This window comes from Nomascus leucogenys, chromosome 12, assembly GCF_006542625.1.
Source record: "Nomascus leucogenys isolate Asia chromosome 12, Asia_NLE_v1, whole genome shotgun sequence".
NCBI classification, from domain to species: domain Eukaryota; kingdom Metazoa; phylum Chordata; class Mammalia; order Primates; family Hylobatidae; genus Nomascus; species Nomascus leucogenys.
In genome coordinates, this window is record NC_044392.1 from 96694355 (window position 1) to 96712662 (window position 18308).

General features: G+C 38.5%; 1 protein-coding gene and 1 pseudogene across 1 annotated transcript in view; one reads left to right on the forward strand and one right to left on the reverse strand.

The window, feature by feature from the left end:
* Positions 1-18308, forward strand: part of PIGK (phosphatidylinositol glycan anchor biosynthesis class K) — a 129909-nt gene that overhangs the window by 17974 nt on the left and 93627 nt on the right. The gene's annotated exons all lie outside the window — the stretch shown is intronic.
* On the reverse strand, positions 5980-6527 carry LOC101178078 (annotated as a pseudogene).

Below are 18308 nucleotides of genomic sequence, written 5' to 3' on the forward strand. Positions count from 1 at the left end.
GTGGAGCAACCTTGGCTCGCTGCAACCTCCGCCTCCCAGGTTCAAAGGATTCTTGTGCCTCAGCCTCCTGAGTAGCTGGGATTTCAGGTGTGTTTTTGTATTTTTAATAGAGACAGGGTTTCACCACGTGGGCCAGGCTGGTCTCACACTCCTGGCCTCAAGTGATCCACCCACCTTGGCCTCTCAAACTATTGGGATTACAGGCATGAGCCATTGTGCCCGGCTATAGTTGATTTTTATGAACTATCTTCTAACTTATTCTTGAGGGATCTATGGCTGAGGCAGTCTTACCAGGGCACTTCAATTGATTTTTTTCTATCAGAAATCCATGAGAGTCTTGCCCAAAACAAGTCACCTTTGACCTTATGTATTACCATTTAAGTTCCTTCAGGATGCGTTTGTCTTTTGGCCCTTTTAACTTCCTTCCCAATTAATAAATATTAGAATTAGAAGTAGGAGCTATTTGGTCAGTTATGTAAATTCTGGTAGTTTCTGTAAGTAGAAAAAGTCACTAATTGTTGTTTTTTAAATCATGTTGATCATATAGCTTTTGCCTATTGCTGTTTATGCTGCTGTGGATTTGGCCTTATACGTAAGAGGACATTGTTTGAAGTAGAGTGTTAATAAGCTGTTTAGCAATCTTACTGTATGGTAATTCCTTAAAATGCTCCTTTAAAAATACTTGTGGCTTTCTGTTCAATAACAGCCGCCAATATGGATTCCCCTCCGTCTCCTGTAACACACATTCACTATCCACCATAATTCAGAGACTGTGTTAGGAATTTTATAATGAATTATTTTATTTATTCCTTGAGACCTTTATGAGAGATTGTTTTTTCCCATTTTACATACTAAAAATGGTTGCTCAGCGTGGTTAAATGCCTTGCTTAAGGTCAATTAAATATTAATAAAAATAGGACCACAATTTGAATTCAGGTCTTCTGACTTTATGGCCAGAGCATTACTGTTTTAGCACAGCTGTCTTCTCCCCAAGAAATTAAAACAATTAATATTTATGTAACATTTATAATGAATGAATTCTTTTAATATAATTGTCTGATTTTATTTTTATGACAATCTATAGATATTAGTACAATTATGCACGCTCATTAAATATCTTATTCTAAAATGTATATATATATACATTTTCTCATTTTATTCTTATGACAATCTATATAGATATTAGTATAATTATGCATACTCATCATTAAATACCTTATGAAATTCTAAAATGTATATATGTTGAATGTGATGACTAGGGGGTGTGCGAAAATAGTTAATATTAAATAAATATGAGAAATGCCTCCCTGATTTTATCATTTTCTTATTTTTTTCATATTTTTATTTTTACTTTTGTCTAAGACTTCATTATTTCGTGCTTCATGTACTTCATGCTTCTTCAATATTCATGTACTTCAATATACATTGTAGCTATGGTACATGCTTCTGTACTTCAACCCCTTTGTAGCTGTTTATTCCCTGCTTCTAGTCCCTTTCCCCCTCCAACTCATCCTACACGTAACTGTTAGAATTATTTCTCAGACACTGCTTTCATCTTTTCACTTCCACAATTAAGAACCTGCAGTAACTCTGCTGCCTTTCTAACAAACCCAAAATTTTCACCCAGCCTTCAGGCCTTAACTACTACTTTATTAATTCCAGCTCAATATTTTCATTTGTTGATTCGTCGTGACAACTACTACATGGTTACTTTCATTTCTATTTTTGGTGATTTAGCACACCTAGAATTTAATAAGAGATTTCAGTGTTGAGTACACATAATTATAACAATCTGTATAGTGTCAGAATAAAATGAGATAATGTATATTAAAATAATTTTCTAATTGTAAATGTTACATGAATATTAACTGTTGTAAGTCTTGGGGAGAAGATAGCTGTGATATAAGTAAATGCTGTGGAACCTAGTAAACCTAGAATATCTTGTGTTCTTTTTTATCTAAATGTCTTTTGTCCCTTTGTTTCCCTGTGTGTAGAACTTCATAGATTGCTCTGACTAGGGAGGCCACTGATTTTATTTTTACACCATTACAATTAATTTATTAAAATTTCTAAATATATTTTACATTTATTATATTACTATTTTATGTTATTTTAATATATTGATAATCATATTTGGTGATTTTGTCTCATTTTTTATGAACAAAAGGATTTTTCAGTCCTGCAATAAGTTTTGTAAATAATTTGCAATGTACAATCATAGTTATTGTGAAGATAATTTTAACTGATGCCTTCGAATGTTCTTCTCTGGTCTCCTGTCACTTCTCAACAGTTTTTTCTAAAATACTTCCTAAAAATATAAATAATAGTGTTTGAATAAGGATACTTATGTATTCTGAACAATCTGTCATTTTATTCACATATTGGCAGCTGATCTGCCACTCTACATGATGTTCCTTGTGGAGAAGTGTATAATATCTTGAATAGAGAAACATTTAGAATAGTTAGCAAGTTGAAATGTGTTCTGAGGAGAACAGTGACAAGGTAAAAGGAGAAGTTTGGCCACTACCTTGATGCTCTTATGTTTAGATCATACCTAGGACCAATTTTCAAGTCTAACAAGACCATGAATGGGGTTTATGAAGCATAGGGGTAATTTCTTTATTGATTTGTAAATAGGAAGATTTTGATACTGAAGAGAAAGATGCTTATTTCTTCACCAATACCACAATGTCTTTACTACTGTCACTATCTTTATATCTGTTAACTTGATTTCCTTGGCTTTATTGCTTTTTAGAATGGTCTTGCCTATTCTTAGGTCTTGTTCTTCCGTGTTAATTTTGGAATTGGTTTGTCAAGTTCTTAATCCCTTTTAGGATTCTCATTGGCATTGCAGTGAGTTTATAGATTAATTTAGAGAGAAGGGGCTTCTTTTTGGCATTAAGTCTTTCAATTTATGAATAAGGTTTATCTATTTAATTATGGGTCTAATAGCATTCAAGTTTTATAATTTTTTAATTTTTCTCCATAAACATCTTTCGTAGCTTTTTAAAGTTATCTTATTTTTTGTTATTATTGTAAATGGTACCTTTCCGAAAATATATTTTCTAACTTCTGTTGCTGTGTATGCCGTTGATTTTTATATATTGTTCTAGCAACTTGCTAAACTCCTATTAATTCTAATAATTGACTATAAATTTTTATTTTTGATAGCCATAAAATCTTCAAACAATGAGTTTTCTTCCTTTTGAATGTTTGTACCTTTAAAACATTTTTTAATCTTCAAAAGCTTTTCATATTTAAAAAATTTGGAATAAAAGTAATCTTTAAAGACCTCAAAACTAATAGTGCAGATAAAATTCTTTATTTTATACATGAGAAAAATATATTATTGAGAGGTAATGTGATGTTTACAGTTAACAACTGCATAGTGGCAGACCTAATACTAGAATTGGGTATTGAGATTATATTATACTATGTTGCCAAATTCATCAGTGTAAATAAATGTAATAATAAAGAAAAAGGATAAAGCAATTCATTGAAAATAAAGGTAAATGCCAATATGCTTTATGAAGTTGATGTTTGCTTGATAATTTTTATTTGATTTACTAATAAATAATCTAATAACTTTACCAAAATTACAGTAGCCTATCTTCAGAGCTTTTTCCTGTAATAAGCTTTGTTTAGAGCTATTTATTTCAATTTGAGGATAACTCAGCAAACTATTTTTGTTTTCACTTTGGTATTCCTAATAAGGTGAACCTATTGGTGTCTTATATCTAGTATTTATGTCATAATGTACAATAACTTGGTTTCCTGTAATGGCTTTGTTAAATAACTTTGTTTAATGGTTGCTTTAAAATAAATTATAAACTAGTTTAAAATTCAGGTGCTTTCAAGGATTGTGTAAACATAAGAATATGACAACTTAGATGGGAGGCAGTTAATAGTGTTTCAGAATGTAAGCCCCAGAATCAGACTACTTTAGTTTAAATCGTGGTTCTGTTAGTGAGTTAGGCCAGACCACAAAGTTTAGCCTTGCTTCAGAGATGGGCAAAAATGATGACTTTACTTAAGTTGCTTTTGCTCAGATTACTATCAAACCAGCAAAGAAGTAATACAAAGCATATATGTGATGAGAACATGAGTGGCTGCATTGCCTCTCTACTTCCCTTGTTTCTCACTGTGGTGATTGTGAAGTTTAGCAGTTGGCACAACCTGCAGAGAGTAAGAAATCAGACAGGGCAGAGGAATTCAGAATAGTCTGTAGAACAACTGCTTTGTCACCTGAAGTTCTACCTATTATTACATAAGACAATTCTTCGCTGTGCCTGAGGTTCATGTTTACATGTTTTACTTCTTCCTGTATCACCAGGCCTTCAGTAAACCTGGAAATAGCCTGAGAATGTCACTATTCATTTTTTGATCTTGGAAAAATTAATCTCTCTTGGCCTTAGTTTTTTCATCTGTAACAATACTTAGAGGGGAAACAATACTTAAGAGGGGTGAATATTTTTGTTTGGCTGGCCCAGCTATAATTCCCAGCTTTGTTCTCCTTTGCTTCATTATATAATCTCCTGAATCAGCCTACCATGTTTTCTAATTACGTTGATTGCACTGGTTTAGCATTAACTGACTTGGCATTAATTTAATGATGCCAAATACTAGTTTTATTATTACTGTGAGAGTGTTAATTATCATTAGATCATAAAAAGGCGTATATAAAAATTAACTAAAGATGGATTACAGATTTAAATGTAAGATCTCCAATTAAAATTCTAGAAGAAAACTTAGGAAATACCATTCTGGATGCTGGCCTTGGCAAATAATTCATGGCTAAGTCCTCAAAAGCAATTACAACAAAAATAAAAGTTGACAGGTGGTACCTAATTAAAATAGCTTTTGCACAGGAAAAAAAACTATCAACAGAGTAAATGGACAACCTACAGAGTGGGAGAAAATATTTACAAACTGTGCATCTGATAAAGGTCTAATATCTAGAATCTATAAGGAACATAAACAACTCAACAAGCAAAAACCAAATAACCCCATTAAAAACTGGGCAAAGGATATAAACAGACACTTCTCAAAAGAAGACATACCAACGGCCAAAAAACATGAAAAGGTGCTCAACATCACTAATTACTAGAGAAATGCAAATCAAAACCACAGTGAGATACCATCTCACACCAGTCAGAATGACTTAAAAAGTCAAAAAATAACAGATGTTGGCAAGGCAGCAGAGAAAAGGGAACACCTTTACACTGTTGGTAGGAATGTAAATTAGTTCAGTTACTGTGGAAAGCAGTTTGGAGATTTGTCAAAGAACTTAAACTACCATTTGACCCAGCAATCCCATTATTGGGCACCTACCCAAAGGAATATAAATTGTTCTACCGTAAAGACACATGCATTCATATTTTCATTGCAGCACTGTTTACAATAGCAAAGACATGGAATAAACCTACATGCCCATCAACAGTGGATTGGATAAAGAAAATGTGGTACATATACACCATGGAATACTATGCAGCCATAAAAAGAACAAAGAACACGTCCTTTGCAGCTACATGCATACAGCTGGAGGCCATTTTACTAAGTGAATTAATGCAGGAACAGAAAACCAGATACTACATCTTCTTACTTATAAGTGTGAGAGCTAAACATTGAGTACACATGCACATAAAGATGGGAATAATAAACACTGGGGACCTCTAGAGTTGGGGGGAATGGCAAAGGCTGAAAAACTACCTATTGAATACTATGCTTACTACCTGGGTAGCAGGATCATTGGTACCCCAAACCTCAGCATTACACAATATACCCATGTAGCAAACCTGCATATGTACCCCCTGAATGCAAAATAAAAGTCAAAAAATGTATATATTTATAATTTAAATATATAGATATATAAATATCTAGATTCTGTATATTCTGTATATATATGAAAGGTCATAAAAAAGTAGATGTTTGTAAGTTGAGCCATTTTTAGTGATGACTTGTGTACAGATGTCACAGGAATAATAAGCCTATTAGCAGAGAAAGGAGAAAGAAGCAGATGTTTGCAGAATAACTAGTCACATTAGCACATTAGTGGCAAAATACTGGAGCCCGTGAAGTTCCACCAGTTGTTAATGTTGATATATCTGGAACTACTTTTGAGTTCTAATCCCTGTAAGGCCTTATTCTTGAATTTCCATAAAACTGTGTGCCATTTTAATAGTCATTCTTTTTTTTTTTCTCAGTCAAACTATTTTATTGACTAAAAGATTCCTGTGGAAACAGGAAGTGAGCGCCCTAAGCTCTCACTCCTTAGCACTCTGCGTGCCGATGTAGTCCTGGAGAAGCGCCTGTGCCTCCACCCGCTGGTTCATCTTGGTGGCCTTGCCCTGAAAACAGCCTTTCTTCCCTGCTCCTTTGCCTTCCAGGACCTCAGCCACCCTGGGCCCCAGGGTCTCCACAGCTGCAGGTCGCCCTGCCAGTAAGAAGAGTCCAGCACCTTTCTCATCGCCCACGGTTAAGAACAGGAGAGCCTCCTCTGACCCAATCTCATTGGCAATGATATTCATGAACTCTGAATCACCCTCCTTCCTGTGTAATATGACCACACCTCACCAGTCTGGGTTGTTCCTGCTATGGACAGTGTGCACAGCCAGGTCTCTGAGCAGATTCGGGTTATTCTTCTGCAGGAGCTTGGTGGAGTTCTGGAGCTTTTTCACTGCTTCCACATGATCCTCTGCTCCACACTTAAGCAGAGTAGTCAGTGCTTTTTCGGTTCCATGACTTCTCTCCATCCACTTCACCACCTGGTTCCCAGTCAGAAATATCAGGTTGGTTTTGTTCTTTTTCCCTTTCTCAGTGCCCAGAATCTTGATGACCTGAAGGTCACTGAGTCTTTTTTTGTTTGTTTTCAACTTTTATTTTAGGTTCAGGAGGTACACATGCAGATTTGTTATATGGGTAAATTGTGTATCAAAGGGTTTGGTGTACAAATTGTTTTGTCACACAGATAATAAACGTAGTACCTAATAGGTAGTTATTTGATCACCACCCTCCCCCCACCCTCCACCCACAAATAGGTTCTGGTGTCTGTTGTTTCCCTCTTTGTGTCCATGTGTACCCAATGTTTAGTTCCTACTTATAAGTGAGAACATGTGGCATTTGGTTTTCTGTTCCTGCGTTAATTCACTTAGGATAATAGCCTCTAGTTTCATCCATGTTGCTGCAGAGGGCATAATAGTGTGTTTTTTTATGGCTGTGTAGTATTTCATGGTGTTATGTAGTACATTTTTCTTTATCCAGTCCACTGTTTATGGGCACCTAGGTTGGTATTATATATCCCTTATATAACAGCAAAGTAGAATGACTTATATTCCTTTGAATATGTACCCAGTGGGATTGCTAGGTTGAATAGCAGTTTAAGTTATTTGAGAAATCTCCAAACTGCTTTCCACAGTGGCTGAATTAATTTACATTCCCACCAGCAGTATATAAACATTCCCTTTTCTCCACAACTTTGCCAGCATATGTTATTTTTTGACTTTCATAATAGTCATTCTGACTGGCATGAGATGGTATCTTATTGTGGTTTTGAGTTGCATTTCTCTAATGATTAGAGATGTTGAGCATTTCTTCCTATGTTTGTTGGCTGTTTGTCTTCTTTTGAGAAATGTCTGTTCATGTCCTTTGCCCAGTTTTTAATAAGGTTGTTTATTTTTTACTCGTTAATTTTTTTAAGCTCCCTATAGATTCTGGATATTAGACCTTTGTCAGATGCATAGTTTGCAGACATTTTCTCCCAGTCTGTAGATTGTTTACTCTGCTGATGGTTTTTTTTCCTGTGCAGAAGCTCTTTATTTTAATTAGGTCCCATTTATCAATTTTTGTTTTTGTTGCAATTGCGTTTGGTATCTGCGTCAAGAAATCTTTGCCAGGGCCTGTGTCCAGAATAGTATTTCCTTCTTTCTTGATCTAGCTTTAGTGATTCCTTGCAATTAAAAATAATAACTAGAATAAATATTAAAATATAGAAGAGGGTTAACAAAGCGCTTTCATTCTGTGTAAGAATTTGACTTGTGTTTGCTTTCTAACTTTGTTCCCTTGGAAATATGATAAAGGCAGCCAATGTTGCTTATGGTAAAAATGTTCCCTTATTCATTAGGTGACTACAACTGGACTAGGATGAATAAATGATGAATGCCTGAGGAGAAAGACATATCTTCGGGCTTTCCTGAGTGCAATGATTCTTGTAATTGAGTCTGTTCCTTTTAGACACCCTGAAAACTATATTTATGGAGTTGCTCCATAAGGCACAAACTCCAGTGTGGCATGAGACTTCTACGCAAAGGTGGATATTCTGCTCAGCCATTGTAATTCTCATTTCCTCCTACCTGAGTAGCCACCGGAAAGAACAAAGCTTAGGAGAAACACACACACACACACACACACAGGAGAAAACACACACACACACACACACACACACACTCTCATGCCACACTGTCAGCTAACAGTCTGTTGGAAACTATTCTTACTCTGTTATGTTATATCTCTTTAAAAGAAATTAAAAGGATAAATTAACATTTGTGAAAAGAATTTGCTTTCTTTGGAGGAAAGATATTTTACAGAGTTTTATATTAATGGTTTCTAAGAATTTGGCCAAAGCATGAGTGGGAGGTTACTCAATTCAGTAAAAGGTGCTCTGATGTTAAATCCTTACGTCTGTCTGTTAACTTATATATTTAAGGTGGTACCCATCTCTAAGCCTTCAAATCATGAAATTCAGATATGTTTTTAGAAAGTAAAACCTATATTAATCAGAACCTGTCAACTTTTCACCATACAGGATATCTAAAGAAAAGAAGCAAAGGACAATCAAGAAAGATCTTATTAGAGAGCTGGTTTTTAGGACTAATGTATTTTAGTCCTAAATGTATTTTAAGACTTATTCTGTATTTATTTCCACCATCCTGTACTCTATACCCATTAACACTAGCATATTGTGACTAAATTTTAATCACTACTTCTATGTTAGAAGTGGAAGAAATTTTAAAAGTTTCTTATCCAGAACTGTGCCTTCTCTTTTATTTTTAATGTGGTTATCTACTAAAAATATGTGTTCACAGGTCATCTCTACCATATTATTCAATATAGTAGAAAACTGGTTTAAACCAATTTTTTCTTCTGCTCCCTGAAAATGAAGTTTGGTGGCTAATTCTGTAATCTTGCTTCCATTATTCCATAAAGTTTAATTTTATTTTTCCATAATCTTATTGCAATGTGGAATCTAAAATATTGATAAAGTAAGTGCCTGAACAATTTAATGTGTAATAGTTAAATCAAATTCATGAGAATGAACACCATTATATTGCTTCTAAAATATATGTATTGTTGAATTACACTTAATTGAGATTTGTTAATATCTTCTAATTAATTTGATTTCATCTGTGACAGTCCTCATTCTATATTTTTTCGTTTTCATTTTTGTCTTAGTTGGCTTTTATGATCAAACTGGAGAGCAGAGCAGTGGCAAAGTACTCTTCACGACTAGTGTTGTGTCCCAATATTTAGTCCTCACCAAAAGATTTTATTTTTTTTTGAGACAGGGTCCTGCTCTGTATCCCAGGCTAGAATGCAGTGGCGCGGTCTCGGCTCACTGCAGCCTGGACCTCCTGGGCTCAAGCAGTCCTCCCGCCTCAACCTCCTGAGTAGCTGGGACAAGTGAAATTAACATTTGTGAATAGAATTTGATTTCTTTGGAGGAAAGATATTCCGCAGAGTTTTATATTAATGGTTTCTAAGAATTTGGCCTGAGCATGAGTGGGAGGTTACTCAGGTATCACCATGCCTGGCTAATTTTTGTATTTTTTGTAGAGACAGGGTTTTGCCATGTTGCCTGGGCTGGTCTCAAACTCCTGGGCTCAAGTGATCCGCCCACCTTGGCCTCCTAAAGTAATGGGATTACAGGCATGAGCCACTGTGCCTGGCCATTGCCAAAAGATTTTTAAGAAAATGATAAAAGTGATGCCCCAGAAGAAAAATAGACATCTGAGTTCTTTAATGAAAAGAATATCTGATGGCCAGTGATGATGAGCATTTTTTCATGTGTTTTTTGGCTGCATCAATGTCTTCTTTTGAGAAGTATCTGTTCATGTCCTTCGCCCACTTTTTGATGGGGTTGTTTGCTTTTTTCTTGTAAAATTGTTTGAGTTCATTGTAGATTCTGGGTATTAGCCCTTTGTCAGATGAGTAGGTTGCAAAAATTTTCTCCCATTCTGTAGGTTGCCTGTTCACTCTGATGGTAGTTTCTTTTGCTGTGCCAAAGCTCTTTAGTTTAATTAAATCGCATTTGTCAATTTTGGCTTTTGTTGCCATTGCTTTTGGTGTTTTAGACATGAAGTCCTTGCCCACGCCTGTGTCCTGAATGGTATTGCCTAGGTTTTCTTGTAGGATTTTAATGGTTTTAGGTCTAACATGTAAGTCTTTAATCCATCTTGAATTAATTTTTGTATAAGGTGTAAGGAAGGGATCCAGTTTCAGCTTTCTACATATGGCTAGCCAGTTTTCCCAGCACCATTTATTAAATAGGGAATCCTTTCCCCATTTCTTGTTTTTGTCAGGTTTGTTAAGGATCAGATAGTTGTAGATATGTGGCATCATTTCTGAGGACTCTGTTCTGTTCCATTGATCTATGTCTCTGTTGTGGCCATCAGAGAAATGCAAATCAAAACCACAGTGAGTTACCATCTCACACCAGTTAGAATGGCCATCATTAAAACGTCAGGAAACAACAGGTGCTGGAGAGGATGTGGAGAAATAGGAACACTTTTACACTGTTGGTGGGACTGTAAACTAGTTCAACCATTGTGGAAGTCAGTGTGGCGATTCCTCAGGGATCTAGAACTAGAAATACCATTTGACCCAGCCATGCCATTACTGGGTATATACCCAAAGGACTATAAATCATGCTGCTAGAAAGACACATGCACACGTATGTTTATTGCGGCACTATTCACAATAGCAAAGAGTTGGAACCAACCCAAATGTCCATCAACGATAGACTGGATTAAGAAAATGTGGCACATATACACCATGGAATACTATGCAGCCATAAAAAATGATGAGTTCATGTCCTTTGTAGGGACATGGATGAAACTGGAAAACATCATTCTCAGTAAACTATCGTAAGGACAAAAAACCAAACACCGCATGTTCTCACTTATAGGTGGGAATTGAACAATGAGAACTCATGGACACAGGAAGGGGAACATCACACTCCGGGGACTGTTGTGGGGTGGCGGGAGGGGGAGGGACAGCATTAGGAGATATACCTAATGCTTAATGACGAGTTAATGGGTGCAGCAAACCAACATGGCACATGGATACATATGTAACAAACCTGCACATTGTGCACATGTACCCTAAAACCTAAAGTATAATAATAAAAAAAAAAGAAAAAAAAAAAAGAAAAGAATATCTCTGTTTTCTTGCTTTCACCTAGAGAAAACTAAGAAGATCTTTTCATTTTCTTGCCATTTGACACTGGAAATGTATCATAAAAGGCATATTAGTGATGTTTGCATACATTTTTTTGGCAAAATGTATAATTCAGCATGTGGTCAAGTCCTAGGAAATGGTTTGCAGCACTCTAAAGAGGTTAGATGTAGACTGTTAAAATCTTTTGGTGCTAAGCAAGGTTTCAAAGTACTTTTATTATAGTAGCTTAGTTAGGGAGACTGACTAAGTCAGTACAGATCATTACTGGAAAAATAACAAAAGTAAAATTTCTGTTGAACCTGAGAATATGTGAAAGATTGCACATAGTAGTTTCAGTTATGATAGACTGTATGCAGTGTATCAAGATTTTAAAAAATTTTGTCCTATACATTTTAGCAAAAAGAAAGTTACACCATATCAGTGACATTCATGACTACAACACTCTTGATTTTGACTATTTCTGTGAGCCATCCAAAATGATCAGAAATATAGTAACTTATACTTTTGGTAATGTAATGCACAGATTTGAATTATAAGCCTGAGGTTCGTGTGCTTTAGTAAGTTAGTAAACTAGTTAGTGGGGAGTTAAGCAATGGAAAACAGGAAGAAAGAGATGGAGAACTTGTCAATGCTGTACTGATTTTAATCCTGAGAGGAATGGGGAAGGGAGCGATGAGGTGGCTGTGCCGTTTGCCCCCTCTCCTGCTGTTGGAAGACTGATTAACATTGGGGAATATTTGGAGGTAGAGGTGAAGCAGTGAAGATTTAAGGTGTGGGCTACTGGTACACATGGTTGAGAGTGAAAGTGGCAGGCCTGGTGGCTGAAAAGAACTGATGGCTAAGAACCAGCAGCAAGATGCAGCCCCAATACCTTTCTGTAGAAATGAGTCAGGGGCTTTGGGGAATTAATTGGAGACTGTCTAGAGTATTAGCCTCTTTATCTCTTTGAAGTTCTGTTATCTTAGTTTTACAATTGAGGCACTGAGATTTTTCATTTGTATCTTACTACATTTACAGGTGAAATTATATGCTCTAGTGCTGTTCTTTGAGAATTTTTACTAAGGTCCCTGGATGGTTCAATTTAGAATTTCAAGAGCCTGTTTTATTTTAATTATGTGCCATAAATATTAAACAGCAATGATGAGGTCATGTATCTATCTAACCTAATCATCAGGGTCCATTATCAACTTAAGACAAAAACATATAATTAAATCCTTTTTTCTTTTTCTTTTTTTTTGAGACAAGGTCTTGCTCTGTTGCACAGGCTAAAGTGCAATGGCATGATCGTAGCTCACTGTAACTTCGATCTCCTGGGTTTAGGCAGTCCTCCCGCCTCAGCCTCCTGAGTAGCTAGGACTACAGCCATGCAATATCATAATCAGCTAATTTTTTTTTTTTTTGGTAGAGATGGAGTCTCACCAAGTGGCCCAGGCTGGTCTTGAACTCCTGGCCTCAAACGATCCTCCCGTCTCAGCTTCCCAAAGTGTCAAGATTACAGGCATGAGCCACTATGCCCGGCTATTATATGCTTTCAAATGGCAGTTCGCTTAGTTTCAGCATAATGCAAAGTTATTAAAAGCAGACGTTCATGTCAGACAAATCTGGGTTTGAATTCAAACTCCACTACTTGCTAGCTGTGTGACCTGGGGCATGTGTGTGCTTCCATCACATAACCTGTAAAATGGAGATGATAATAACATATAGCTCATAAAAATAGTGTATGAGATAATGCTTGTAATGTGCTTATTTTATGACTGCAATACTTGAGACATACCGAGTTGTATTAGGGTTCTCTAGAGGGACAGAACTAATCGGATATACATATATGTCTATACGTATATCTGTATATCTGTGTGTGTGTGTGTGTGTATGAGTTTATTAAGTGTTAACTCACACAATCACAAGGTCCCACAATAGGCTGTCTGCAAGCTGAGGAGCAAGGAGAACCAGTCCAAGTCCCAAAACTGGAACTTGGAGTCCAGTGTTTGAGGTCAGGAAGCATCCAACATGGGAGAAAGATGTCATCTGGGAGCCTAGGCCAGTCTAGTCTTTCATGTTTTTCTGCCTGCTTTATATTCTGGCCACCCTGGCAGCTGATTAGATGGTACTAACCCAGGTTAAGGGTGGGTCTGCCTTTCCCAGCCCACTGACTCAAATGTTAATCTCTTTTGGCAACACCCTCACAGACACACCCAGGACCAATACTTTGCATCTTTCAGTGCAATCAAGTTGACACTCAGTAACCATCACAAGTCTACCCCTTGTCAACTTGAACCCATACATGTCTGAGATTATACGTAATCTTCAAATAAAGACAATAATAAGGTCATAATTTTCCCTAACATAATACAACTATCCTTTGTGCAACTGGAAACACATCAATCCCAAACCCAAATGTACTATTGTATAAAGTTAAGAATACTTAAATGCTGATATGAAGTCAATAAATCTTACGTCATATGATAAAGGAAAAAGGAAATAAACTGAAAATATTTTCTAAGTACAAATGTATACATGCACAAACATGTTTTTAACAAAAGAGGGAGGAAATACTCATGACAATTACAGTTCCCATTTCTGCAGCTGGTCACATGATCATAGCTGGTATAGATGACTACTTTCTTTTACTATACATCCTGTATTCCTTTTGCCTTCAGCAAGCACCTTAGCAGGTCTTGTTTTTTTTCCTAGTGGGGTGACTATCGGGGAACCTGCCCCAATAATCACGTAGGTTCTTTTCTATTTTTCCTAAGCGTTGGCCGGCTTGAGAAATAAAGGGACAGAGTACAAAAGAGCGAAATTTTAAAGCTGGGCGTCCAGGGGAGACATCACACATTGGTAGGATCCGTGATGCCCCACAAACCACAAAAACCAGCAAGTTTTTATTAGGGATTTTCAAAAGGGGAGGGAGTGTGCGAATAGGTGTGGGTGACAGACATCAAGTACTTAACAGGGTAATAGAATGTCACAAGGCAAGTGGAGGCAGGGCGAGATCACAGGACCACAGGACCAAGGCGAAATTAAAATTGCTAATGAAGTTTTGGGCACCATTGTCATTGATAACATCTTATCAGGAGACAGAGTTTTGAGATCAACTGGTCTGACCAAAATTTATTAGGTGGGAATTTCTTCTTCCTAATAATCCTGGGAGCGCTATGGGAGACTGGATTATGTTTCATCTCTGCAGTTTTGACCATAAGAGACAGGCGCACCTGGGGGGGCTGTTTATAAGCCTATACCTCCAAGTGCGTATTTTCTTTCTCAGGGATGTTCCATGCTGAGAAAAAGAATTTAGCAATATTTCTCCCTTTTGCTTTTGAAAGAAGAGAAATATGGCTCTGTTCTGCCTGGCTGACCGGCGGTCAGAGTTTAAGGTTATCTCTCTTATTCCCTGAACAATTGCTGTTATCCTGTTCTTTTTTCAAGGTGCCCACATTTCATATTGCTCAAACACATATGCTGTACAATTTGTGCAGTTAATGCAATTATTACAGGGTCCTGAGGCGACATGCATCCTCCTCGGCTGACAGGATTAGGAGATTAAACTAAAGACAGGCATAGGAAATCACAAGGGTATTGATTGGGGAAGTGATAAGTGTCCATGAAATCTTTACAATTTATGTTTAGAGATTGCAGTAAAGACAGGCATAAGAAATTATTAAAGTATTAATTTGGGGAACTAATAAATGTCCATAAAATCTTCACAATCCACGTTCTTCTGCCATGGCTTCAGCTGGTCCCTCCGTTTGGGGTCCCTGACTTCCTGCAACAGGTGACCCACACCTTCATTCCTGAAGGGTCTGGGCCATTTGTACTCCTGCCTGGATTGGGCTGTTGTAGTTTCCCATTGACCTTAATCACAGGGCGTGATAATACTAAGAAATGCCCTAATGGATCTTCTGTATTCCATGCATACTCTTCCTTACCTCCGTTGTGGAGTAGTGGACTGATTTCATCTTGATAGTCTGGGTCAGTCACACCAGCCAACACTGTAACTCCCTTATTAGCCTGTTGACTTAAAGGTAGGAGGAGCCCAAAGTGTCCAGATGGCAATCTTAACTTCTAGTTTAATGGAATCGTTGTTTTGTCTCCTGGTGGCAGCATTCCTCCTGCTGGAGGTAAGATCTCTAGGCCAGAAGAGTGTAATGTTGCAGGAACAGGCAGCAAAAAATTTTGCTAGTGGATCACTAGGGGTGATGGTGAGTGGTGCCACTTCCACATCTACCCCTTGATTCCTGGACCCGTGAATCCTGGCTATGGGAGAAACAGTACCATATATTTGATGCTGATTCAGAGCATACATGGCCTTTGGGAGAACTCTGCCACCTAGTTGGTGTTTTAATTGTGACTTCAAAAGGCCATTCCACTGTTCTATCAATCCACCTGCTTGAGGATGATGGGGAACATGGTAAGACCAGTGAATTCCATGAGCACGAGCCCACTGCCGTACTTCTTTAGCTGTAAAGTGAGTGCATTGTTCAGAGGCAATGATGTGTGAAATACCATGATGGTGGATAAGGCATTCGTGAGTCCACAGATGGTAGTCTTGGCAGAAGCATTGCGTGCAGGATAGGCAAACCCATATCCAGAGTAAGTGTCTATTCCAGTGGGGACAAACCACTGCCCTTTTCATGATGGAAGAGGTTCAATATAATCAACCTGCCACCAGGTAGCTGCCTAATCATGCCGAGGAATGGTGCCATATTGAGGACTCAGTGTTGGTCTCTGCTGCTGGCAAATTGGGCACTCAGCAGTGGCCGTAACCAGGTCAGCCTTGGTGAGTGGAAATCCATGTTGCAGAACTCCTGTGTAACCTCCATCCCTGCCACCATAGCCACTTTGTTCATGGGCCCATTGGGTGATGACAGGGGTGGCTGGGGAAACAGGCTGAGTGGTGTCCACAGAACGAGTCATCATATCTACTTGATTGTTAAAATCCTCCTCTGCTGAGGTCACCCATTGCTGAGCTCTCACATGGGATACAAATATCTTCACATTTTTGACCCCTCAGGTCCATCCACATACCTCTTCCCCAAATTTCTTTGTCACCAATTTTCCAATCATGCTTCTTCCAAGTCCCTGACCATCCAGCCAGATCATTGGCTACAGCCCATGAATCCGTATATAATCACACATTGGACCATTTCTCCTTCCATGCAAAGTGCACAACCAGGTGCACTGCTCGAAGTTCTGCCCACTGGGAAGACTTCCCTTTACCGCTGTCCTTCAGAGATGTCCTAGACGGGCAGTAGTGCTGCAGCTGTCCACTTTCAGGTGGTGCCTGCATATTGTGCAGAACCACCTGTGAATCAGGCGCTCGTCTTCTCTTCCTCCATCAGCTGATCATAGGGAACTCCCCATGGGGCCATCCATGGAGGCTTCGGGAGAGAAGGCAGGGTGGCAAGAGTGGAGATCATGGGCATTTGAGCCACTTCCTCATGTAACTAACTTGTGCCTTCAGGACCTGGTCGAGCCTGATTGCGTATATACCACTTCCATTTGATGATGGAATGCTGCTATGCACGACCCACTTTATGGCTGGATGGGTCAGAAAGCACCCAGTTCATGATAGGCGGTTCAGGTCGCATGGTGACTTCATGACACATAGTCAAATGTTCAGTTTCCACCAAAGCCCAGTAACAGGCCAAGAGCTGTCTCTCAAAAGGAGAGTAGTTATCTGCAGAAGATGGCAGGGCCTTGCTCCAAAATCCTAGAGGCCTCCGCTGTGGTTCACCTATGAGGGCCTGCCAGAGGCACCAAACAGCATCCCTACTTGCCACTGACACCTCAAGCACCATTGGATCTGCTGGGTCATATGGCCCAAGTGGCAGAGCAGCTTGCACAGTAGCCTGGACCTGTTGCAGAGCCTTCTTCTGTTCTGGACCCCACTCAAAACTGACAGCCTTTCAGGTCACTCGATAAATGGGCCAGAGTAACACACCCCAGTGAGGAATGTGTTGCCTCCAAAATCCAAATAGGCCCACTAGGCATTGTGCCTCTTTCTTGGTGGTAGGAGGGGCCAAATGCAGCAACTTATCCTTCACCTTAGACGGAATATTTCGACAGGCCCCACAACACTGGATCCGTAGAAATTTTACTGAGGTAGAAGTTCCCTGAATTTTAGTTGGATTTATTTCCCATCCTCTGGCATGCAAATGTCTCACCAATAAGTCTAGTGTGTTTGCCAGTTCTTGCTCACTGGATCCAGTCAGCATAATGTCATCAATGTAATGTACCAGGGTGATATCTTATGGAAGCAAAAAGCGATCAAGTTCTCTCTGAATAAGATTATGACACAAAACTAGATAGTTGATATACCCCTGAGGCAGGACAGTAAAGGTATATTGCTGGCCTTGCCAGCTGAAGGCAGGTTGCTTCTGGTGGGCCTTATAGACAGACATGGAGAAAAAGGTATTTGCTCAATCAGTGGCTACATACCAGGTACCAGGAGATGTGTTAATTTGCTCGAGCAATGAAACCACATCTGGAACAGCAGCTGCAATTGGAGTCGCCACTTGGTTAAGTTTATGATAATCCGCTGTCATTCTCCAAGATCCATCTGTCTTCTGCCCAGGCCAGGTGGGGAGTTGAACAGGGATGTGGTAGGACTCACCACCCCTGCATCTTTCAAGTCCTTGATGGTGGCACTGATCTCCACAGTCCCTCCAGGATGTGATACTGTTTTTGCTTTACTATTTTTATAGGTAGAGGCAGCTCTAGTGGCTTCCATTTGGTCTTTCCCGCCATAATAGTGCTCACCCTACCAGTCAAGGAGCCAATGTGGGGGTTCTGCCAGCTGTTAAGAATGTCTGTGCCAATTATGCATTCTGGCACTGGGGAAATGACCACAAGATGAG